Source organism: Arachis ipaensis, chromosome B2 (genome assembly GCF_059453495.1).
Source record: "Arachis ipaensis isolate K30076 ecotype BB chromosome B2, ASM5945349v1, whole genome shotgun sequence".
Lineage (NCBI taxonomy): Eukaryota > Viridiplantae > Streptophyta > Magnoliopsida > Fabales > Fabaceae > Arachis > Arachis ipaensis.
The window spans coordinates 75,197,266-75,222,742 of record NC_142437.1 but is presented as its reverse complement, the minus strand read 5'-3'; the positions used below and the strand labels follow the sequence as shown (position 1 = coordinate 75,222,742).

At 37.8% G+C, this 25,477-nt stretch overlaps 1 non-coding gene across 1 annotated transcript; it reads left to right on the top strand.

Annotated features, from left to right (window-relative positions):
• The first annotated feature begins 21,789 nt into the window (after positions 1-21,789).
• On the top strand, positions 21,790-21,897 carry LOC148574423 (small nucleolar RNA R71). Its single transcript, XR_015906786.1, has one exon. It is a non-coding gene; the product is annotated as a small nucleolar RNA R71 (small nucleolar RNA).
• The last annotated feature ends 3,580 nt before the right edge of the window (positions 21,898-25,477 follow it).

Sequence of the window (25,477 nt, the reverse complement as noted above, 5' to 3'; positions counted from 1 at the left end):
CTCGAGGATGAGCAGAAGCTTCCGGTTATTATTGCAAGAGAACTGACTTCTCAACAAGAAGAGCAGTTACTTGATGTGCTAAGGAAGCATAAGAAGGCAATTGGGTGGAGTTTGGTAGACATAGTGGGAATCAACCCTCAAGTATGCGAGCACAGAATATTTTTGGAAGAGGGAGCAAGACCTGTCCGTCAACCCCAAAGGAGATTGAATCCCACCATCTTGGAAGTTGTCAAAAAGGAGGTGACCAGACTATTGGAGGCCGGTATCATATATCCCATTTCAGACAGTGAATGGGTAAGCTCAGTACAAGTGGTGCCCAAGAAGTCCAGAGTCACTACCGTGAAGAATGAGCATGGAGAGCTCATAGCAACTAGAGTTCAGAATGCTTGGAGAGTCTGCATTGATTACAGGCGTCTCAACCAAGCTACCCGTAAGGATCACTACCCACTTCCATTCATTGATCAAATGCTGGATCGCCTGTCAGGTAAATCACATTATTGCTTTCTAGATGGTTACACAGGTTATTTCCAGATTCATATAGCTCCTGAGGATCAGGAAAAGACTACTTTTACATGTCCTTTTGGGACTTACGCTTATAAGAGAATGCCCTTTGGCTTGTGCAATGCACCAGCTACTTTCCAAAGGTGCATGATGAGTCTTTTCTCTGATCTTACTGAGGACTGTATGGAAGTTTTTATGGACGATTTCAGCATTTATGGTGATTCTTTTACCCTTTGCTTAGATGGATTATCTAGAGTATTAGATAGATGTATTAATACAAACCTTGTACTGAATTTTGAAAAATGCCACTTTATGGTAAAACAAGGGATTGTATTAGGACATGTGGTATCTAATAATGGTATTTCTGTTGACCCAGCAAAAGTGAATGTTATTTCTAGTTTACCTTACCCCTCGTCTGTGAGGGAAGTCCGTTCGTTCCTTGGCCATGCAGGTTTCTACAGGAGATTTATTAAGGACTTTAGTAAGGTGGCACTTCCCTTCTCCAGATTACTGCAGAAGGACATTAAGTTCGAGTTCAGTGAGGATTGTAAAAAAGCATTTGATAAGCTGAAGACTGCTCTAACTCAAGCCCCAATTGTGAGAGGACCCGACTGGAGCCAGCCGTTTGAAATCATGTGCGATGCTTCCAACCATGCAGTAGGAGCAGCACTGGCTCAGCGTGCAGGTAAGGATCCTTTTGTTATTGCCTATGCGTCTAAGACTTTAGACACTGCCCAGTCCAATTATACTACTACTGAGAAAGAACTTCTTGCTATTGTTTTTGCTCTGGATAAATTCCGGGCCTATTTACTTGGTACCAAAGTAGTAGTGTATTCGGACCACGCAGCTCTAAAGTATCTATTAGCTAAAAAGGAGTCCAAACCAAGACTTATACGTTGGATACTGCTGCTACAAGAATTTAATTTAGAAATAAAGGATAGGAGTGGTAATCAGAATTTAGTAGCAGACCACTTGAGTCGCCTTGAACATATTAAGGATGATTCTACTCCTATAGATGATAATTTTCCTTTTGATAACCTACAAGCAGTATCTGAGGTAGTCCCTTGGTATGTACCTGTTGCTAATTATTTAGTTAGCCGCACATTTCCTCCACATTTTTCTAAACATCAAAGAGACAAGCTGAAAAGTGAGTCTAAATATTATATATGGGATGACCCATATTTATGGAGATGTGGCACTGACCAGATAATTAGATGTTGTGTGCCTCAATTAGAATTCTAGTCCATTTTAGAGGCCTGTCACTCATCTGAGAGTGGAGGACATTTTGGCCCTCAACGAACAGCTAGAAAGATCTTAGACTGTGGATTCTGGTGGCCTACTCTTTTTAGAGACGCTGCTGAGTTTTGCAAATCTTGTATCCCATGCCAGAAATTTGGTAATATATCTAAGAGGGATGAGATGCCTCAATGCTATATGCTTTTCTGTGAAATTTTTGATGTATGGGGCATTGACTTCATGGGTCCATTTCCAAATTCTAATGGATATTTTTATATATTGTTAGCTGTGGATTATGTTTCCAAATGGGTGGAAGCAATTCCTACCCGCACTGATGATGCTAACACTGTTGTTTCCTTTGTGAGAAACCACATTATATGCTGTTCTGGATCACCACGAGCGATCGTGAGCGATCAAGGCACCCATTTTTGTAACAGGAGACTAACAGGATTGATGAAGAAGCGTGGGATAATCCATAAAGTTGCAACAGCTTACCATCCCCAAACTAATGGGCAAGCCGAGGTGTCGAATAGAGAAATTAAGCGTATCTTGCAAAAGATAGTGAAGCCTCATAGAAAAGACTGGAGCACCAGGCTACAAGATGCACTGTGGGAATATAGAACAGCATACAAGACACCCATTGGGATGAATCCCTTTCGCTTAGTTTATGGAAAAGCTTGCCATCTCCAAGTTGAAATCGAACACAGAGCCTTCTGGGCAGTTAAAGAGTGCAACATGGAAATTGAGAAGGCCGGAGCTGAAAGGAAGTTGCAACTGCAGGAATTGGAGAACCTTCGCCTAGAAGCTTATGAGAATTCCAGAATTTGCAAGGAAAGGATGAAAGCTGTGCATGATCAAAACATCAAGAAGAAAGAATTTCAACCTGGAGATTTCATCCTCCTTTACAAATCTCGACTAAGGCTAATGTCCGGTAAGTTAAGATCAAAATGGGAAGGTCCATACAGAGTAGAGAAGGCTGAACCATACGGAGTTTATCACCTAAGCCATCCTTCAAGCTCTGAACTTATTAAGGATAATGGACACTGCCTGAAGCTGTACCATAGTGAGAAGGTGCAGAAAAGCAAGGAGCTTGAGATCCTCCACTTGGAAGATCCCCACATAGCAGCAGATTGAGCTAGTGGAGCGTCCAACTTACGGACGTTAAAGCAAAGTGCTTGGTGGGAGACAACCCACCGCGGTATGATCGTTCTTTTCTTCACTTTTAGTTTTTTTTCTTCTTCAATAACTCTTCTCTTTATTAATACTTTCATGCTTTTACACCTACATGTCCTTATATTTCTTTTTTAAAAAATTTTTTTTTATTTTCGCCACGCGACGCGATCGCACCAGCGACGCGTCCGCGTGGCAGGGGGGAGTAAAGAAAAATAAAAATAAACAGAAAGTTATGCAGGAGCAGCGCTGGAGTCGTGCCAATGGCACAAATTACCCCACGTGACCGCGTCGCTGACGCGACCACGTCGCATGGAAATCATGGCCTCCCACGCGACCGCGTGCCCCACGCGGCTGCGTGCCCTGAGTTTTCGACGTAAAAGGGTGCACAGTCGCATTCTGTGCGAGAGTGATGCTGGATTGGTGCTGGAAGCACAATCCTTGTCACGCGACCGCGTCGCTGACGCGGCCGCGTCACCCATTTTATAACGCACACTCATGCGATCGCGTGACCCACGCGATCGCGTCACCCAATTTTGGCAATTAAAATGAATCGAACAGAGAGTTGTGCTGGAGCGAGGCTGCACTCGCGCCAGCAGCGCAACATAGGTCACGCGACCGCGTGACCGATGCGATTGCGTCACCTTACCTGGAGCGCAACCACGCGAACGCGTGCCTTCCGCGGCCGCGTCGCATGCGCCGCACAGCTAAACCTCAGTTGCCAAATTATCTTATCTTTCTTCCCTCCAAATCCTAATTTTTCTTTTCCCTCCTTCTTTCTTCTTTCTCCCTTCCCCTTTCTATCTCACCTTTCATTCTCTATCTTTCTCACCCCATTAACAAGGTTTTTCTTTTCTTCTTTCTCACTTTTCTACTATTCTTCTTATTTTCATATGTTATCTTCTTATCTTTTCTTCATTGTTCTTATTTTCTTTTCTTTTCTTTTCCTTTTTACTTGGTGTTATCTATTTATGTGAGTCATTATTTATCTTTATATGCTTATGGTTTGTTATAAATTTGTTTGACAATCATATATATTACTTTTTAAGGAATTGCTTGCATGTTCAAATTCATACTTTCAAGATCTTATTCTACATGCATGCTATGTGTTTGTGAAAAAGCACATATGGCATTATGCACTTCTTCACATTATTTTACTCTAATATGCAATGCTTGCTTTTCACAAATTCCCTTTCATATTTTATTAATTAAATTTAATTGTCAATACAAACGTGATGGCTAGTTTGTTACAAATGGTAATCTAAATTGGACATTGAATGTTTGATATATGCTACTCATGCCTTTGCCTGCATGCCAATAAATCTCTTGCATTCTATTGTCCTACATGCACTTGCTATATTTCCATTGATGAGCCTTTCACATGTAATCCGGACCATGTGTTACTGCCATTTATCCTTATTGTGCATTGATTATCACTTACACTACCCTCTTCCTTGCTCTATCTCTTTGCACTTAAATTCTTTTCTCTTCCCTTCTTTCAGGATGGCCACCAAGAAAGGAAAAGAGAAAGCTACTTCCAAACCACCAGCAAGAAGAGGAACTAAAAGAGCATTAGTGGCAGAGCCTTCTTCAACCACAGTCAAGCCCTCAACAAAAAGAGTTAAGAGGATAATAAAGGTTGACGAATAGGAGAAAGCCTTTCCAGCAAGGGACGCTACGCGATTTTCGAATCGCTACTGTGAGCAGATGTTCCCTATCCTACCAGAAAGGAACTATAATAATGAATACCTTCTAATCATCCCGTCCAATATTTCCACCTTTGTTGAGCCACAAATTGAACGAAGACAATGGGGTTTCTTACGGAGACAGCTGAGGCAGGTCAATCTCTCTTGGGTAGTTGAGTTCTACTCCAACTTCTACATACCGATCCTGTAGTCTATTTATGTCCGGCAGAAGCAAGTGCCCATTACAGAAGAGGCCATCCAGCAAGCTCTGAGTCTTCCCCCTTTTCCAGCAGGAATGGACGCTTTTCAAGAAGCCACCCTTCAGCGCCAGAGATACCAATTTGACTGGGACTCCGTTCTCAGAGTCATTGCATTACCTGGCAGCCGTTGGATCTATGGATACCACCGTACCCGCCCTAAGGAAATCTTGGCTTCCGCACTTACCTCGGAGGCTCGCGTATGGGCACAGATCATGTCCCATTACGTCTTTCTGAGCACTCATGAGTCCTCCTTCACTGCAGACATGGCTGTTCTACTATGGTGCATCCTTACAGACCAACCTCTGAATCTCTCAAGACACATCCGGAATGCTATGGAGCATGTACAAATCGCGGGCAACCTACCTTTTCCCGCCCTGGTCTCAGATTTTGTTTCAGCAGCCGGGGTCTCCTACAGAGCTGGGGACACCAAAGCCATGCTTCCACGGGATGATCAATATGTCCCTAACGGGAAATACCTCAGACTTTCAGCAGCCACTACAAGCCAGCCTACTGAGCCAGTTGAAGATATTCCTTCTTCAACACCACAAGCATCTACAACTGAGAAATTGCTCCAGCAGATACTTGAAAAGTTAGATCGGCATGAACAGAAAGCTAAGATGAGAGAGCGCCGTAACAAGCGCCGATTCACATACCTCAAGGAGCTGATCATGGGCAAATTCAAGGACTCAGACACTCCGGACTCCACTTCTTTTACCAGCACCGGGAGCCATGATAGTCCCAACTGTGGAGATACTGCCACCAACCCACCCCTGTTCCTGACAGATGGCACCGAGGACGGTGCAAAGCCTTAAGTGTGGGGAGGTCGGTCAGTACCTGACTTCCGGAGGTAATTTCTCTTCTCTGTACACCAATAATTAGAATATTTTAGTTAGATTTTCTTCTCTTTATAGAATAGAATAAATTGCATAGGTTAGAATAGTTGCATGCATGTTCTACTTGATTGAAAAGATAATAAGTTCTTTTAAAAATCTATCTTTGGAAAAAAAAAGTTCACTAATTTTTCAAAATTTTTTATAAATCTACTTGAGTTGTATTTGGAACATGATGTTTGAGCTAAAGAACACACAACCTGTGAAATATTTGAACCTTTATGTATGGTTACATTATTTAACCATAATTATTTTATTCTTGTGTGTTTACTTCTCTATGATTGTAATCTATATTTTGTTTTATCTTATATGTCCAATATTTATTATATTTACATACTTGCACATGATTGAGGCCATTATTTGTTTAAACTCACTTATCCAAATCAAGCCTACCCTTTTCAATTATCCTTGTTAACCACTTTGAGCCTTTAAAACCCCATTTATTCTATATTTTACCACATTACTAACCTTAAGCTGAAAAACAATTGCATATCCCAAATTGAATCTTTGGTTAGTTTAAGATAGAATTGTGTGTGCTAGTTAAGTATGGGAAATTGTGGGAACAAAAGTTGTTAAGGGGATATGTCATGAAAATTTAAAGGGAGTTTGGATACCTATTCATGTGAAACTATAAGAATCAAAAATCTATGTGCGTTGATAAGCTTTATTTATTTCAATTCAAAAAAAAAAGATGATAAACAAATAAATAAGGGGACAAAATTACCCCAATGTTAAATTCAGAATTCAAAGATCAATGCACATATGATAGAATTAAAATACAAAGTTGAAACATGAGTATGGGTTGAAAAAGGGAATTATGGGTAGCTAGGCATGAATTTAAAAGTATATAGAATATATGTATATTAGGTGAGAGCTTATGTTAATTAAAGATTCAATTTATAAACTCACTTAGCCATATGTATACCCTTATCTGCACCTTGGCCCCATTACAACCCTGAAAAGACCTCATGATGTTTGCATTGGTATATTAACTGTTGTTGATTGGTTAGGAGAAAAACAAAAGTTAGAAAACATGACTAGAGAAGAATAGAGTGATTACCCTATACACTAGAGATTAGAGCGTACATACATTATCAGCGAGGGTTCAATGCTTGAATTTTCATGTTTCCTGCTTTCATAAGCTATCTTCTTGCACTTTTATCGGTTTTATTGTATAATGATAGAATTAGTGGAATTTGATTTGTAATTGTTTTGAAGGGCTTATTCACTTTTGATCAAGTGGACAATAATCATATAGTTGCATTTATTTATATATGTAGCATTGCATTGCATTTCATGAGTTTCTACATGTTCATACTCATTTCCTTGTCTCCTTCAATTTAGCATGAGGACATACTAATGTTTAAGTGTAGGGAGGTTGATAAACCACTATTTTAGAGTTTATATTGTGTTTAATTGTGTGGTTTTGGCATGATCCTTACCCACTTATTCATCAATTTAGCATGCATTTAGATTTCCTTCCTAAATTTAGTACATGTTTGAAAATTGCTTCCTAGAGACTCTAATTATTTAATTTTAATTCTCCTTTATTCCATTCAATGCCGTGATCTGTGTGTCAAGTGTTTCAGGCTTTATAGGGCATGAATGAGATGGAGATTGGAGAGGAAGCTAGCAAAAATAGAAGGAACACAAGAATTTGAGGAGATAACCAGCGAGAAGTGACGCCGTCGCATGGCTCACGCGACCGCGCGAAGGAGCACAAATCGCAGTGACGCGGCCGCATGGCTTGCGCGGCCGCGCAGATTGGAAAGCGCAAGCGACGCGGTAGCGTGGACAACGCGAACGCGTGGAGAGGAAAAAGCGCAAGCGACGCGTCCGCATGGATGACGCGATCGCGTGACATGTGCGATCTGCATAATCTGCAGAATTCGCTGGGGGCGATTTTGGACCTTATTTCGGCCCAGTTTTCGGCCCGGAACAGCAGACTAGAGTCAGAGAATATGCAGAAACAACACACACATTCATTCAGTAGTTTGAGATATAGTTTTTCACTCTCTTAGGTTTTTTTCTCTCTAGTTTTTAGAATTTTAATTTTCAATTGGCCTTAGCATTGGAACATTGAGAAGAGTTATTTCCTCATCAAGACTTCATCATTCTAGTTTGTTCTCTTAACTTGGTTTTATTCTTCCATGTTCTTTGTTATGTTCAATTTTGTCATTCAGATACTTTTATGATTAATTAATGCAAGGATTATTTCTTTTTAATTCAATTTCAATTCCAATAATCATGTCTTCTTTTAATTCCCTTTTATGTGTTATGGATTTATTATTTATAATGCGTGAGTAGTTTCATTACTTGATGGGGAATTGATTGAAAAGGAACTCTTGAGTTGGAAGGATTGAAAGAAAATTTGTAATTGGGTTAATTGTTGAATTGCTATCCTGTCACCAACGTCAATCCCATTGAACTAAGTGGGTTGTAACTCGTGAACGGATCTAGTAATCCAACTTGTTTGACTTTCCCTTACCTAGTAAAGGATAACTAAACAGAGTAACCGTTAATTATAAATCAATCTTAAAAATCACTCCATCAATGATAGAGATTCTAACTAATCAATTCCCAGTCAAGGCTTTTATTCATATCATTTAATTTCCCTCAGTTTACATTCCAATTTACTTACCTCAATTTCTTCGAACCTCTGATTAATAAGATAGCACCCTTCTCTGCAACTCGTTGGGAGACGACCTGGGACTTAAAACTCTCAGTAATTTTGATTTAAACTCTTTGTGACACATTTCTAAATTGATAGGCAGATTTTCGGTGAATTAAGAACTATACTTGCAACGTATCAATTTTAATAATTTTTTAATTCATCAGCTTCTGCTCCCCATCACACCTCTAATTGGGGACTCTAGCAAAGTTGAGTCACAATCTAAAAAGGTTCACCCAGTTATGTGTCTGTGGCATTTATGTATCTAGTGGTAATACTGGAAACAAAATGCTTAGGGTCACGGCCAAGACTCATAAAGTAGCTGTGTTCAAGAATCAACATACTGAACTAAGAGAATCAATAACACTATCTGAATTCTGAGTTCCTATGGATGCCAATCATTCTGAACTTCACAGGTTAAAGTGAGATGCCAAAACTGTTCAGAAGTAAAAAGCCACTAGTCCCGCTCATCTAATTAAAACTAATCTTCATTGATGTTTTTGGAATTTATTGTATATTCTCTTCTTTTTATCTTATTTTGTTTTTAGTTGCTTGGGGACAAGCAACAATTTAAGTTTGGTGTTGTGATGAGCGGATAATTTATACCCTTTTTGCAATTGTTTTTACATAGTTTTTAGTATGTTTTAATTACTTTTTATTATATTTTTATTAGTTTTTATTCAAAAATCACATTTCTGGAATTTACTATGAGTTTGTGTGTTTTTCTGTGATTTCAGGTATTTTCTGGCTGAAATTGAGGGACCTGAGCAAAAATCTGATTCACAGGCTGAAAAAGGACTGCAGATGCTGTTGGATTCTGACCCTCCTAGACTCAAAGTATATTTTCTGGAGCTACAGAAGCTCAATTGGCGCGCTCCCAATTGCGTTGGAAAGTAGACATCCTGGGCTTTTCAGAAATATATAATAGTCCATACTTTGCTCTAAATTTGATGGCCCAAACTGACGTTCAAATCCAGCCTAAAACTTTCTGGCGTAAAACGCCAGAATAGGCACAACTCTTGGCATTAAACGCCATTTTGGCACCCAGGGTGGCGTTTAACTCCAACTTTAGGCATATGCACGTGAAAGCTTGGAAGCTCAGCCCAAACACCCACCAAGTGGGTCTCAGAAGTGGATTTCTGCACTATCTGCACTTAGTTACTCACTTTCTATAAACCTAAGATACTAGTCTAGTATAAAAACTACTTTTAGAGATTCATTTTGCACCAGATGACATTTTACACTTCATATTGTATCTTCTACGGCATGAGTCTCTAAACCCCATAGGTGGGGGTGAGGAGCTCTGTTGTGTTTCAATGGATTAATGCAATTACTACTGTTTTCTATTCAATCACGCTTGATTCTATTCTAAGATACTCACTCGTACTTCAATATAGAGAATATGATGATTCGTGACACTCATCATTATCCTCAACCTATGAACGCGTGCCTGAAAATCACTCCTGTTCTATTTGAGCTCAACGTAGTCATTGGGTGACAGCTTGAGTGCGTATCTCTTGGGTTTCTAATCCACAGACCAAGTCCGGAGGTTAGAACCTTTGTGGTATAGGCTAGAACCAATTGGTAGCATTCCTGGGATCCGAAAAGTCTAAACCTTATCTGTGATATTCCGAGTAGGATCCGGAAAGGGATGACTATGACGAGCTTCAAACCTGCGAATGTTGGGCGCATTGACAGTGTGCAAAAGGACAAGGGTCCTATTCCGACGCTAGTGGGAACCGACAGATGATTAGCCGTGCGGTAGCTGTACATGGTATTTTTCATTCGAGACGAGAAATCCGACAGTTGATTAGCCGTGCAGAGATCGTGCCTGGCATTTTTTATCTGAGAGGATCATACAGCTTGCCATTGAAGGAAGCCATGCGTGTTTGGAGAAGAAGACTGTAGGAAAGTAGAGATTCAGATGACAAAGCATCTCCAGAACCTCAGCCTGTTTCTCATTACTGAATCACAAGTACTATTTATTTCATGTTATTTATTTTTCATAAATATAATCACTCTTATCATTAATCTCCTGACTAAGATTTACAAAATAATCATAGCTTACTTCAAGCCGACAATCTCCGTGGGATCGACCTTTACTCACGTAAGGTATTACTTGGACGACCCAGTGCACTTGCTGGTTAGTTGTGCGGAGTTGTGAAAAGTATAATCACAATTTTATGCACCAATTTTCTTATAAGAAAGGAAAGGTTTTGGATTTCTAACAGATTAAACATTGTTTCTTTGAAAAGGTTTTGAATGATTACCTATTGGTTTTTAAAAGATTCATAAGGCAACGATAATCACTGAGTTTGAAAAGAGTTTTCTTATTAAATATCTTCTTATGACAACTTTGAAACTCCGTGGTGAGACTGTGTGGTTTTAGGTTCTCACCCCCTACAGCTTTACCTTTTCAGGAACCAGAAGAAGAAGCATTAAGAAGAGTTATACTGCGTTTGGTTTATATGTTGTTGTGTTAATTTGATTATTTTCTTCCCTCATCTTTGTTTTACAAGTTTGTAAGAGGGATAGGAGTTGTATGTTTTATATGTATATTATATTATAAGATATTATGTAAGGAGTCTTGTATATGAATCTATGCCTGCTTGTATTTTTCTTAAGATAAAGTATTTATTTCCAATTTTCAAAGAAATCAGCGATACAGTGTCGAGTCACAGGCTCCTATTTTAATATTTAGTATGTAAAGTAGTCGTAATACTTCTTGCTATCAGAGTAGCGCAGCTGGAAGCGTGATTTCTGATAGTGAGGGTGTTACATTATGGTATCAGAGCAGTTCATCCTAATTAGAGCCTTGGAAATGGACTGACCATGCTTCATTGCATTCTCTGAGTGTCTGTCCTGTTGTAGTCTTGTCCAAGTAACAAGAATTAGAATTTTATGCACATGACTACCTATTAATTAATATTGTTAGCTTACCGTTGCATATCTGTTGATGTTAAGTCTGGCCAACTTAATGTTGATGGCTTATGTGAACAGGAAGTTAATAGGTTATTATAGGCGAATTGGAATTGATAAGGAATAGATAACACTTACCGCCCGGCTTGGGGACGTTAGGAGTTAATTCTCGAGGGTATTCTTTTATGTGTCTTGAAAATTCTATTGATGACTTGTAATATGTTCTTACATAGTGTGCCTTGAAATGCCTTACTTGAGATTTCTTTTTGAAAAGTAGTTGATTATTCTTCAACCTTATCTTTTGTTGAAATGTATTCTCATTTAATCCTAACTATCTATGTTTACTTAAATTCTTTGGAGGATTTGTTTTTGTCATGTTTTGTGAATTCTCTTCGAGTTCTTTGATTTAAATTTCTTTCTCAAAATGTGAGTGGGTTTTCTTCCTTACACCTCTCAGTCTTCTTAAAAATCTTTATGAGATTTTAATTTCAAATATATATATATACACTTGGAATTTTAGTTTTAAAACTTTTTAAAAGAGATTTTCGATTTTCTTAGAAGAAATTTCAACTCAATCCTCTCTTACTTAATTGTACCTATAATCATTCTTTAAATTTTGACAAAAGTGTTTTGAATTTGGCATGTCTTTATTCATATGTATTTTTGAAACCATATTTCAAATTTTCCTTTTTAAACAAAATTTGGAACTCCTTTCAATATCAGCGTGATTTCACTATATACATCTAATTGACTAAATACTTGAGTATCTTTTAAGTTTTCTGAGGAATTACTTTTGATCCTTTATTCAATTAAATTCCATTTTTCAAATTTCATATATTTTGTCTTTACCTTAGAAATAGTTTTGGTGAAAAACAACTTGATTTCCTACCAAGCTCGCTTTGTTTTTATGCAAATTCTTAATTGATTATGTAAAGTACCTTTCAAGATTGTCAAGAAAATATTTCATCCTTAGCCTGGATAATCTTCATTTCACAAACCTTGCATAATTTAGTTTGACTTGAATTTGTTTTAACATGACACAATATTTACGTTTTTGAAGATTCTCTTGAATTTTGCAAAGCAATTGCCCTGTTTTCCTCTATAGTTTCTATTAGAGCTCTTTGAAATCAAAATTCTTTCCTATTAGCATTTTGATTCTTCTTTCCGGCATACTTCATGACTTTTAATCATTCTTATTTGTTGGTCATTTCAACCATTCCTTCATATTTTTGTGAACCTTCTACTCCTCTGATTTGGTTTTATTTTATTTTGATCTAATTTACTACTACCCTTTTCTTGTACCTCTTAGAGTTCCTAAATTAAATATTTCTTGTTATGATGCAAAATGACTCTTTTCGAAACGTGTTCTTGTGCCTATACATCGTTGCTTAGTTGCAATCTTACACCTCCTTCCGAATTTATGAGAAACATAATTTTGTCACTTATTCTTCTTTTTCTATGAATTGTATTTCTTTAAACGTACATGTACTTATCTTAGTGTCACACGTGGTCCTTAGAGGTAAAAACCGATGTGTTAGCTCTTTAGGGAACGACTGGTAGAAGAGGAGATTTAAGTTTTCAGTAGCTCGATTGAAAACTTGTTCAATGTCTTATACTTAGTTGATCTTGTTTGAACTTCCTTGATTTAAGATTCTTTTTTATATGGCCTGATTTCCTTTTAAGTACATCTTAATGTTCTTGAATGTTCTTATGTGATGACAATTTCGTTTTGATATGAACTTTTAAAACAAGTTTTGGATTTTCTTCTTAAAAAAGTTAAATCAATTTTTCTCGCTTGAATTGCATTCATAGCTATTCTTTAAATTGACAAAGTTATTTTGAAGTTGGCAAGCACGGTTTTAAATAAAGTTTTGAAACTAATTTATAAGCAAATTTTTACTTCGGAGTTCTTTTCTAAATAAATTTTAACTTCTTCTCTTCTTCTTCCATATTTGCTATAATTTTTACACATGCTTGATTGAATATAAACCTTGAGAATTTTTAAACAAACGTTTGATTTTCTTACAACTTTGCCACGATTTCACTGTATACCTTTATTTGATTAAATACCTAAATGTCTTTTAAGATTTTCGAAAAATTGTTTTGGCCTTAACCCAATTGACTTTCCCTTTTCAAACCTCACCTATTTTGTCTTTAACTTGTAAATTATTTTGACAAGAGGCAATTTGATTTCCTTCGGAGTTTTATGCTTACTTTTGGTTAAGTGGTGCACCTAACTATTTTTCTCAAATATTTGAGGGAGTATTTTTATTCTTAGCCAAATCGGTATTCATTTTCTTTTAAAACTCTACATAATCTATTTCAACATGGAATTGTATTAACGTAATGCTACAAATATGTTTTTGTTATTTCTTTTACAAAGTGTTTGATGCATACTTTTCCTTTGAAAATGTGAAATAATTTTTGAAATATTTTTCATTCTCTATGAGCAATTCATTTGAAAGTATTCTTAATTCTACTCGAGACTTATGAGCCTTGTCTTTGGTTTTAGACATTCTTTTTCTGTAAATCTCATATTCCTTGACTCGACTTAATTTTGCTTCAAACTACTGTACTACTTTTCCTTTTGTTATTTCTATAAGATTTTATTGATTTGGGAATCATTCTTGAGATTGCCAAACTAATTTTCTGTCAGATACTCTTCATTTCTTATGCATTCCTAATTACTTGTGATTTCAACAATCCTTTCAAACCCTGGCGGGTTTTATTGCTTGTCTTTTTCCAAGGTCTTGTATTATTTTAAATAAACTCGAGGATTGCCTTAGAATCACGTATGAATTTTATGGGTAGCAAACGAAACTTTAAAAATGCCATTCGTAAACGTGAAAGAAGGAGTGGTAAGTATGCAACGTTATGAGGAGTATAGCCGTTTGTTCCTCGTAAAAGTTTGCAGATGTTAGGATTGTGATAGGTTATACAGTTGTGAAGTGAGTGATGGAGTTGGGGAGTTGAAATTTTGAAATGGGTAAGAGATCTGAGAGCGAGCATTATATCCATTGTGTTATACCAGCCTGCTTTATAGCCCTTTTACCACACAAGCTACCGTTTTGTTTTGTGAACGCCTATCTTGATTTACACTCTATTTTGTTTCCCCAAGCTTTTGTAAAGTTTTGAATATTTATATATGCATACTAAGATTTCATACTTCTCTATAAAGTGTTTAAAAGGTAGAGTGCAAAGACTATGTATTACCTTATATATTACTTTAAATTTTCGAGGACAAAAATTTTTATAAGGTGGGTAAGATGTAAGACCTAGAAATTTTAGAAGATTTTATTCAGAGCTAATTTAGATTTATTTATCATTAAGTATTTTAATCTCTGAAATTATTTTATTAAAGATAATTAAAACAAATTTTGATTAATTGAGTTTAAAGTAATTTAAGGTTTTATCTGATTTTATAATTGTCGAATTATTTTCTATATTTAAATTATAAAGTTTAGCAAATGAAAAATAACAAAAATTTTATATGATTTGGTTTAAATAATTGAGATTTCAGAATTTAATACAAATAATTTTATAAATAGAGAAAATTAATTATATTACCTTATAGTTTCAATTAGAGTATTTGATTTCAAATCAATTAATATTTTAATATAATAAATAATATTTTAGATTAATTTTAGAGATTCAATTAGATTCTAGATTAACCCAAAATCCCCAATTTCATATACACAAAACCCTAATTTTATCCTAAATTAAATCCTAACCTCACAGCCACTCACCATCTACCGCCACCAAGCCCTATACACCCACGTACAGAAGAAATGAAGAAAGGAAAGAGAGAAGTGGGAAGAACCGAGTGGGGAGGAGGAAAGGGAGAGCACAGAGAGCATAGGAAGGATAGAGAGAGGGGCCGTGCTACTGCCGTCGTTCAGTCGCCGCGCCATCTCGTCGTCGGGGTCGTAACCACCATCGCCGCTGAAGCCGCGCGTTCGTCCCTGGTCGCGCCGCCGCTGTCGTCCAAGGAGCCGCCACCTCTGTTCATCGACCCTGTTCAGGGAAGAAGGAAGAGCCGCGCGAGCTTCAGTGGAGGAGAGAGCCTTTGCTGCGTCACCACCACGCATGGGGGCTGCTATCGAAGCCACTACTGCCACCACTGCTACTAGGGTTTGTCGTCATCAAGCCCTGCGTTGCCGCCGTTGGAGGAGTTTCGTGCGTTGCCGTTGCCATCGCCGCCGGTGTGGTCAGAGCCGCCGTTGCTGATTTGGTCGGAGTCGCCGTCGCTGGTGAGAGAGAGAGGCTAGCCAGTTCAGCTTCTGGTTTCTAAAATTTGACAAGAACTCTACTGCAGCTGCTGGAGTTGCTGGTGCTGTTGCTCTGGCTCCATTTTGAACCGTTAAACCGCTACTGTTTTGGTAAGCCTAACCTTGTTTCTGATTCTTCCTTGTTCTACCAATTTGTTTTTATCTTAAAGCATGTTGCTAAAACTATTTGTATTGAATAAAGTGCTTATAATAAGTTACGTTGCCGTTGCTGCCACGGTCGCTGGTGAGTCATGCACCGCCATCAAAGTTGAAGATAGCACTAACCTTCTTCTTCTGGTTTTGATTTTCCTATTCTTGAACCTGTAAGCTTTAATCCTTACTCTGCTTCCATTTTGTTTCTTAGTCTTTTTCTATTTTGAGTAAAGAAAACCTATGTTTCTGTTTAACACTGTTGCTCTGCCTTCCCTGTTTGCTGATGGAATTATCATAGGTGATAGTATTAATGGTACTAACAAGCTATTAGAGTTGCTGCCTGGTGCACGAAATTGTGATCTCAGGCAACGGCGCTAAAAACTCTGTACGCACGTCTTAATAAATTGTTTTTCATTCACAACTTCGATACAACTAACCAGCAAGTGCACTGGGTCGTCCAAGTAATAAACCTTACGTGAGTAAGGGTCGATCCCACGGAGATTGTTGGTATGAAGCAAGCTATGGTCACCTTGTAGATCTCAGTCAGGCGGATATAAAATAGTTATGGAGTTTTCGAAAATTAATAATAAAATAAGGATAGAAATACTTATGTATATCATTGGTGAGAATTTCAGATAAAGGTATAGAGATGCTTTCGTCCCTCTGAACTTCTGCTTTCCTACTGTCTTCATCCAATCAATCCTACTCCTTTCCATGGCAGGCTTTATGTAAGGACATCACCGTTGTCAATGGCTACTTTTTATCCTCTCTGGAAAATGGTCCGATGCGCTGTCACTGCATGGCTAATCGTCTGGAGGCATCACCCTTGTCAATGGCTGCATCCCATCCTCTTGTGAAAATGGTCCAAATGCTTTGTCACAGCACGGCTAATCATCTGAGGTTCTCGATCATACTGGAATAGGATTCACCCTCCTTTTGCGTCTGTCACTACGCCCAGCACTCGCGAGTTTGAAGTTTGTCACAGTCATTCAATCCCAGAGTCCTACTCGGAATACCACAAACATGGTTTAGACTTTCCGGACTCTCATGAATGCCGCCATCAATCTAGCTTATACCACGAAGATTCTGATTAAGAGATCCAAGAGATATTCATTCAATCTAAGGTGGAACGGAAGTGGTTGTCAGGCACGCGTTCGTGGGGGAATGATGATGATTGTCACATTCATCACATTCAGGTTGAAGTGCGAATGAATATCTTGAAAGCGGAATAAGTTGAATTGAATAGAAAAACAGTAGTACTTTGCATTAATCTTTGAGGAACAGCAGAGCTCCACACCTTAATCTATGGAGTGCAGAAACTCTACCGTTGAAAAATACATAAGTGAATACAGGGTAAGCATGGCCGAGTGGCCAGCCTCCCATGGGGTCTAGAGATCTAAAAAATGATCAAAATATGTCTAATACAATAGTAAAAAGTCCTATTTATACTAAACTAGTTACTAGGGTTTACAGAAGTAAGTAATTGATGTATAAATCCACTTCCGGGGCCCACTTGGTGTGTGTTTGGGCTGAGCTTGAATGTTACATGTATAGAGGTCAATCTTGGAGTTGAACGCCAGGTTGTAACGTATTTCTGGCGTTCAACTCTGGTTTGTGACGTGTTTCTGGCGTTTAACTCCAGACAGCAGCGTAGAACTGGCGTTCAACGCCCATTTGCGTCATCTAAACTCGACCAAAGTATGGACTATTATATATTACTGGAAAGCCCTGGATGTCTACTTTCCAACGCAATTGGAAGCGCACCATTTTGAGTTTTGTAGCTCCAGAAAATCCATTTTGAGTGCAGGGAGGTCAGAATCCAACAACATCAGCAGTCCTTCTTCAACCTCTGAATCTGATTTTTGCTCAAGTCCCTCAATTTCAGCCAGAAAATACCTGAAATCACAGAAAAACACACAAACTCATAGTAAAGTCCAGAAATGTAAATTTAACATAAAAACTAATGAAAACATCCCTAAAAGTAACTAGATTCTACTAAAAACATACTAAAAACAATGCCAAAAAGCGTATAAATTATCCGCTCATCACAACACCAAACTTAAATTGTTGCTTGTCCCCAAGAACCTGAAAATCAAATAGGATAAAAAGAAGAGAATGTACTATAAATTCCAAACTATCAATGAAACATAGCTCCAATCAGATGAGCGGGACTTGTAGCTTTTTGCCTCTTGAATAGTTTTGGCATCTCACTTTATCCATTGAGGTTCAGAATGATTGGCATCTATAGGAACTCAGAGTTCAGATAGTGTTATTGATTCTCCTAGTTCAGTATGATGATTCTTGAACACAGCTACTTTATGAGTCTTGGCCGTGGCCCTAAGCACTTTGTTTTCCAGTATTACCACCGGATACATAAATGCCACAGACACATAACTGGGTGAACCTTTTCAGATTGTGACTCAGCTTTGCTAAAGTCCCCAATTAGAGGTGTCCAGGGTTCTTAAGCACACTCTTCTTTTACTTTGGACCTTGACTTTAACTGCTCAGTCTCAAGTTTTCACTTGATACCTTCACGCCACAAGCACATGGTTAGGGACAGCTTGGTTTAGCCGCTTAGGCCAGGATTTTATTCCTTTAGGCCCTCCTATCCACTGATGCTTAAAGCCTTGGGATCCTTTTTATTACCCTTGCCTTTTGGTTTTAAGAACTCTGGCTTTTTCTGCTTGCTTTTTCTCTTTTTTTTTTCTATTTTTTTCGCTATTTTTTTTTCTGCAAGCTTTGTTCTTTGCTGCTTTTTCTTGCTTCAAGAATCATTTTTATGATTTTTCAGATTATCAAATAACATGTCTCCTTGTCATCATTCTTTCAAGAGCCAACATATTTAACATTCTTAAACAACAACTTCAAAAGACATATGCACTGTTCAAGCATTCATTCAGAAAACAAGAAGCATTGTCACCACATCAATATAATTAAACTAAGTTCAAGGATAAATTCGAAACTCATGTACTTCTTGTTCTTTTGAATTAAAACATTTTTCATTTAAGAGAGGTGATGGATTCATAGGATATTCATAACTTTAAGACATAGTTACTAACTACTAATGATCATGTAATAAGACATAAACATGGATAAGCACTTAACATTAAGAAAACGAAAAACAGAAAATAAGAACAAGGAATGAGTCCACCTTAGTAATGGTGGCGTTTCCTTCTTGAGGAACCAATGATGTCCTTGAGCTCTTCTATGTTTCTTCCTTGTCTTTGTTGCTCCTCTCTCATTGCTTTTTGATCTTCTCTTATTTCATGAAGGATGATGGAGTGCTCTTGATGTTCCACCCTTAATTGTCCCATGTTGGAACTTAATTCTCCTAGGGAGGTGTTGATTTGTTCCCAAAAATTATGTGGAGGAGAGTGCATCCCTTGAGGTATCTCAGGGGTTTCTTGATGATGAGCTTCTTCATGTGCCTGTTGAGATCCATGAATGTGCTCTCTTATTTGCTCCATCCTTTTCATAGTGATGGGCTTGTGAGATGAATCTTTCCATCTCCCATGGCTCAGAGGTGGAAGCAATTGTCTTCCCTTTCCTCTTTCTTGAGGTTTCTCTGGCCTTAGGTGCCATTAATGGTTATGGAAAAACAAAAAAGCTACGCTTTTACCACACCAAACTTAGAATGTTGCTCACCCTCGAGCAAAAGAAGAAAGAATAGAAGAAGAAGAAGAAGATATGGAGGATATGGAGGGATGTGTGTATGGATGTGAGTGGTGAATGGAAAACAGAAGGGATGACCATGAATGGAGAGAGAGAGAGGGTGAGGTGGGTGGGGATCCTATGAGATTCACAGATCCTGAGATGATCCTGTGGTGTCCACAGATCCTGAGGTGATCCTGTGGGGTCCACAGATCCTGAGGTGTTCAAAGATTTACAACCTTGCACCAAATTAGGCATGCAAAATGCCCTTGCACACAACTCTGGGCGTTCAGCGCCAGATTGGTGCTTGTTCTGGGTGTTGAACGCCCATTTGTTGCCCATTTCTGGCGTTGAATGCCAGAACCATGCTTGTTCTGGGCGTTCAGCGCCAGCTCTTCTCCAGGGTGCAATTTTGGTGTTCAAACGCCCAGATGCTGCCCATTTTGGGCGTTCAGCGCCAGAACCATGCTCTGTTCTGGCGTTGAACACCAGCCAGATGCTTCTTACTGGCGTTTAAATGCCAGTGAGATCCTCCTCCAGGGTGTGATTTTTCTTCTGCTGTTTTTGATTCCGTTTTCAATTTTTATATTTATTTTGTGACTCCACATGATCATGTACCTATAAAGACAAATAACTAATAAAAATATAGTTAAATAAAAATTGGGTTGCCTCCCAACAAGCGCTTCTTTAATGTCAATAGCTTGACAGTGGGCTCTCATGGAGCCTCACAGATATTCAGAGCATTGTTGAGACTTCCCAACACCAAACTTAGAGTTTGGATATGGGAGTTCAACACCAAACTTAGAGTTTGACTGTGGGGGCTCTGGTAGACTCTGCAGTGAGAGAAGCTTTTTATGCTTCCTCTCTATGTTTACAGAAGGATGACCTCGAGTTTTAAACACAAGGGAGTCCTCATTCAATTGAAGGACTAGTTCACTTCTGTCAACATCAATCACAGCTCTTGCTGTGGCTAGGAAGGGTCTTCCAAGGATGATGAATTCATCCTCATCCTTCCCAATATCTAGGACTATGAAATCAGCAGGGATGTAAAGGCCTTCAACCTTTACTAACACGTCCTCTACTTGTCCATAAGCCTGTTTTCTTGAATTGTCTGCCATCTCTAATGAGATTTTAGCAGCTTGCACCCCAAAGATTCCCAGTTTCTCTATTTACAGAGAGGGGCATGAGGTTTATCCCTGAGTCAAGGTCACACAGAGCCTTTTCAAAGATCATGGTGCCTATGGTACAAGGTATTAAGAACTTTCCAGGATCCTGTTTCTTCTAAGGCAATGTCAGTTGATCCAGATCACTCAGTTCATTGGTGAACAAGGGAGGTTCATCTTCCCAAGTTTCAATACCAAATAATTTGGCATTCAGCTTCATGATTGCACCAAGGTACTTGGTAACTTGCTCTTCAGTAACATCCTCATTCTCTTCAGAAGAGGAATACTCATCAGAGCTCATGAATGGCATAAGGAGGTTTAATGGAATCTCTATGGTCTCTAAATGAGTCTCAGATTCCTTTGGTTCCTCAGAGAGAAACTCCTTATTGATCACTGGACGTCCCAGGAGGTCTTCCTCACTGGGATTCACGTCCTCTCCTTCCCTTACAAGTTCAGCCATGGTGATCAATTCAATGGCCTTGCACTCTCCTTTTGGATTTTCTTCTGTATTGCTTGGGAGAGTACTAGGAGGGATTTCAGTGATCCTTTTACTCAACTGGCCCACTTGTGCTTCCAAGTTTCTAATGGAGGACCTTGTTTCATTCATGAAACTTACAGTGGCCTTAGATAGATCAGAGACTAAGTTTGCTAAATTAGAGGTATTTTGTTCAGAGTTCTCTGTCTGTTGCTGAGTGGATGATGGAAAAGTTTTACTATTGTTAAACCTATTTCTTCCACCATTATTAAAGCCTTGTTGAGGCCTTTGTTGATCCTTCCATGAGAGATTTGGGTGATTTCTCCATGAGGGGTTATAGATGTTTCCATATGGTTCACCCATGTAATTCACCTCTGCTATTGCAGGGTTTTTAGGATCATAAGCTTCTTCTTCAGAAGATGCCTCTTGAGTACTGTTGGATGCAGCTTGCATTCCATTTAGACTCTGAGAAATCATATTGACTTGCTGAGTCAATATTTTATTCTGAGCCAATATAGCATTCATAGTATCAATTTCAAGAACTCCCTTCTTCATAGGCGTCCCATTACTCACTGGATTCCTCTCAGAAGTGTACATGAACTGGTTATTAGCAACCATGTCAATGAGTTCTTGAGCTTCTGTAGGCGTTTTATTTAGGTGAATGGATCCACCTGCAGAAGTATCCAATGACATTTTAGCCAATTCAGATAGACCATCATAGAATATATCCAGGATGGTCCATTCTGAAAGCATGTCAGAAGGACACTTTTTGGTCAGTTCTTTGTATCTCTCCCAAGCTTCATAGAGGGATTCACCTTCTTTTTGTCTGAAGGTTTGAACATCCACTCTAAGCTTGCTCAGCTTTTGAGGAGGAAAGAACTTGGCTAAGAAAGCCGTGACCAGCTTATCCCAAGAGTTCAGGCTATCTTTGGGTTGAGAGTCCAACCACACTCTAACTCTGTCTCCTACAGCAAAAGGGAAAAGCATGAGCCTGTAGACTTCAGGATCTACTCCATTAGTCTTAACAGTATCACAGATTTGCAAGAATTCAGTTAAGAACTGAAAGGGATCTTCAGATGGAAGTCCATGAAACTTGCAGTTTTGCTGCATCAGAGAAACTAGCTGAGGTTTCAGCTCAAAATTGTTTGCTCCAATGGTAGGGATGGAGATGCTTCTTCCATGTAAATTGGAATTAGGTGCAGTAAAGTCACCAAGCATCCTCCTTGCATTATTATTATTTTCGGCTGCCATCTCCTCTTCCTGTTCGAAAATTTCTGAAAGGTGCTTGTTGGATTATTGTAATTTAGCTTCTCTTAGTTTCCTCTTCAGAGTCCTTTCAGGTTCTGGATCTACTTTAACAAGAATATTCTTGTCCTTGCTCCTGCTCATATGAAAAAGGAGGGAACAGAAAAATAATAATAATAATAATAGGGATCCTTTTTACCCAGGTATAGAGGTCCCTGTGTGAGTAGAGGAAAAGAAGAAGAGAAAATCTGAACTCAGAGAGAGAGGGTTCGGATTTTTGGTGAGATGAAGTATTAGTAGATGAATAAATAAACAGAAGGAGATGAGAGAGAGAGAGAATTTTCAAAAATAATTTTTGAAAAAGAGTTAGTGATTTTCGAAAATAGTTTTTGAAAAAGGTTAGTAATTTTCAAAAATTAAAATTAAAAATTAAAATAATTAGTTAATTAAAAAGAAATTTTGAAAAAGAGGGAAGATATTTTCGAAAATTAGAGAGAGAGAGAGAGTTAGTTAGGTAGTTTTGAAAAAGATAAGAAACAAACAAAAAGTTAGTTAGTTAGTTGAAACAAATTTGAAAATCAATTTTGAAAAGATAAGAAGATAAGAAGTTAGAAAAGATATTTTTGAAAAGATATGATTAAAATTAGTTTTGAAAAAGATTTGATTTTTAAAATCACAATTAATGACTTGATTCACAAGAAATCACAAGATATGATTCTAGAACTTAAAGTTTGAATCTTTCTTAACAAGTAAGTAACAAACTTGAAATTTTTGAATCAAAACATTAATTGTTGATGATATTTTCGAAAATTATGAGATAAAATTAAGAAAAATATTTTTTGAAAAATATTTTTTAAAATTTTCGAAAATAACTAAGAAAAATGAAAAGATTTGATTTTTGAAAAAGATTTTGAAAAAGATAAGATTTTTAAATTGAAAATTTGATTTGACTCATAAGAAACAACTAAATTTTAAAAAGTTTTGAAAAAGTCAAATCTAATTTTCGAAATTTTAAGAGAGAAAAAGGGAAAGATATTTTTTTGATTTTTGAATTTTTAATGATGAGAGAGAAAAACATGAAAATGATGCAATGCATGAAGATTTTGGATCAAAACAATGAATGCATGCAAGAATGCTATGAATGTCAAGATGAACACCAAGAACACTTTGAAGATCATAATGAACATCAAGAACATATTTTTGAAAACTTTTTGATGCAAAGAAAACATGCAAGACACCAAACTTAGAAATCTTTCATGTTTAGACTCTATGGATGCAAAAATGCACATGTAAAACAAGAAAAGATGCAAAACAAGAAAACATCAAGATCAAACAAGAAGATTTACCAAGAACAACTTGAAGATCATGAAGAACACTATAAATACATGATTTTTTCGAAAAATGCAGTATGAACATGCAATTGACACCAAACTTAAAATTGACTCAAGACTCAAACAAGAAACACAAAATATTTTTTATTTTTATGATTTTCTAATTTTTTTGTATTTTTATTTTATATTTTTCGAAAATTAGTGTGAAAAAGAAAAATAAGGATTCCAAAATTTTTAATATGAATTCCAGAAATTTTGCAATCTTAGTCTAAAGCTCTAATCTGAGGGTTAGACATGGCTTAATAGCCAGTCAAGCTTTAGCATGAATATGCGAGTAATTCATTCAATTTTAGGCCAAAACCTCAGTCCAAAAAAGTTTAGACATGGCTTTATAGCCAGCCATGCTTCAACATGCTTCATGAAACACTAGAATTCATTCTTAAAAATTCTGAAGAAGAATATATTTTTGAAAAGATTTATATTTTTTTTCAAAAATAGATGAGAAATTTTTGAAAGATTTTTGAAAAATTTTTTGAAAAGAAAACAAAAAGAAAATTACCTAATCTGAGCAACAAGATGAACCGTCAGTTGTCCAAACTCGAACAATCCCCGGCAACGGCGCCAAAAACATTATGCACGAAATTGTGATCTCAGGCAACGGCGCTAAAAACTCTGTACGCACGTCTTAATAAATCGTTTTTCATTCATAACTTCGATACAACTAACCAGCAAGTGCACTGGGTCGTCCAAGTAATAAACCTTACGTGAGTAAGGGTCGATCCCACGGATATTGTTGGTATGAAGCAAGCTATGGTCACCTTGTAGATCTCAGTCAGGCGGATATAAAATAGTTATGGAGTTTTCAAAAATTAATAATAAAATAAGGATAGAAATACTTATGTATATCATTGGTGAGAATTTCAGATAAAGGTATAGAGATGCTTTCGTCCCTCTGAACTTCTGCTTTCCTGCTGTCTTCATCCAATCAATCCTACTCCTTTCCATGGCTGGCTTTATGTAAGGACATCACCGTTGTCAATGGCTACTTTTTATCCTCTCTGGAAAATGGTCCGATGCGCTGTCACTGCATGGCTAATCGTCTGGAGGCATCACCCTTGTCAATGGCTGCATCCCATCCTCTTGTGAAAATGGTCCAAATGCTTTGTCACAGCACGGCTAATCATCTGAGGTTCTCGATCATACTGGAATAGGATTCACCCTCCTTTTGCGTCTGTCACTACGCCAGCACTCGCGAGTTTGAAGTTTGTCACAGTCATTCAATCGCAGAGTCCTACTCGAAATACCACAGACATGGTTTAGACTTTCCGGACTCTCATGAATGCCGCCATCAATCTAGATTATACCACGAAGATTCTGATTAAGAGATCCAAGAGATATTCATTCAATCTAAGGTGGAACGGAAGTGGTTGTCAGGCACGCGTTCATGCGGGAATGATGATGATTGTCACGTTCATCACATTAAGGTTGAAGTGCGAATGAATATCTTGGAAGCGGAATAAGTTGAATTGAATAGAAAAACAGTAGTACTTTGCATTAATCTTTGAGGAACAGCAGAGCTCCACACCTTAATCTATGGAGTGCAGAAACTCTACCGTTGAAAAATACATAAGTGAATACAAGGTAAGCATGGCCGAGTGGCCAGCCTCCCATGGGGGTCTAGAGATCTAAAAAATGATCAAAAGATGTCTAATACAATAGTTAAAAGTTCTATTTATACTAAACTAGTTACTAGGGTTTACAGAAGTAAGTAATTGATGCATAAATCCACTTTCGGGGCCCACTTGGTGTGTGCTTGGGCTGAGCTTGAATGTTACATGTGTAGAGGTCAATCTTTGAGT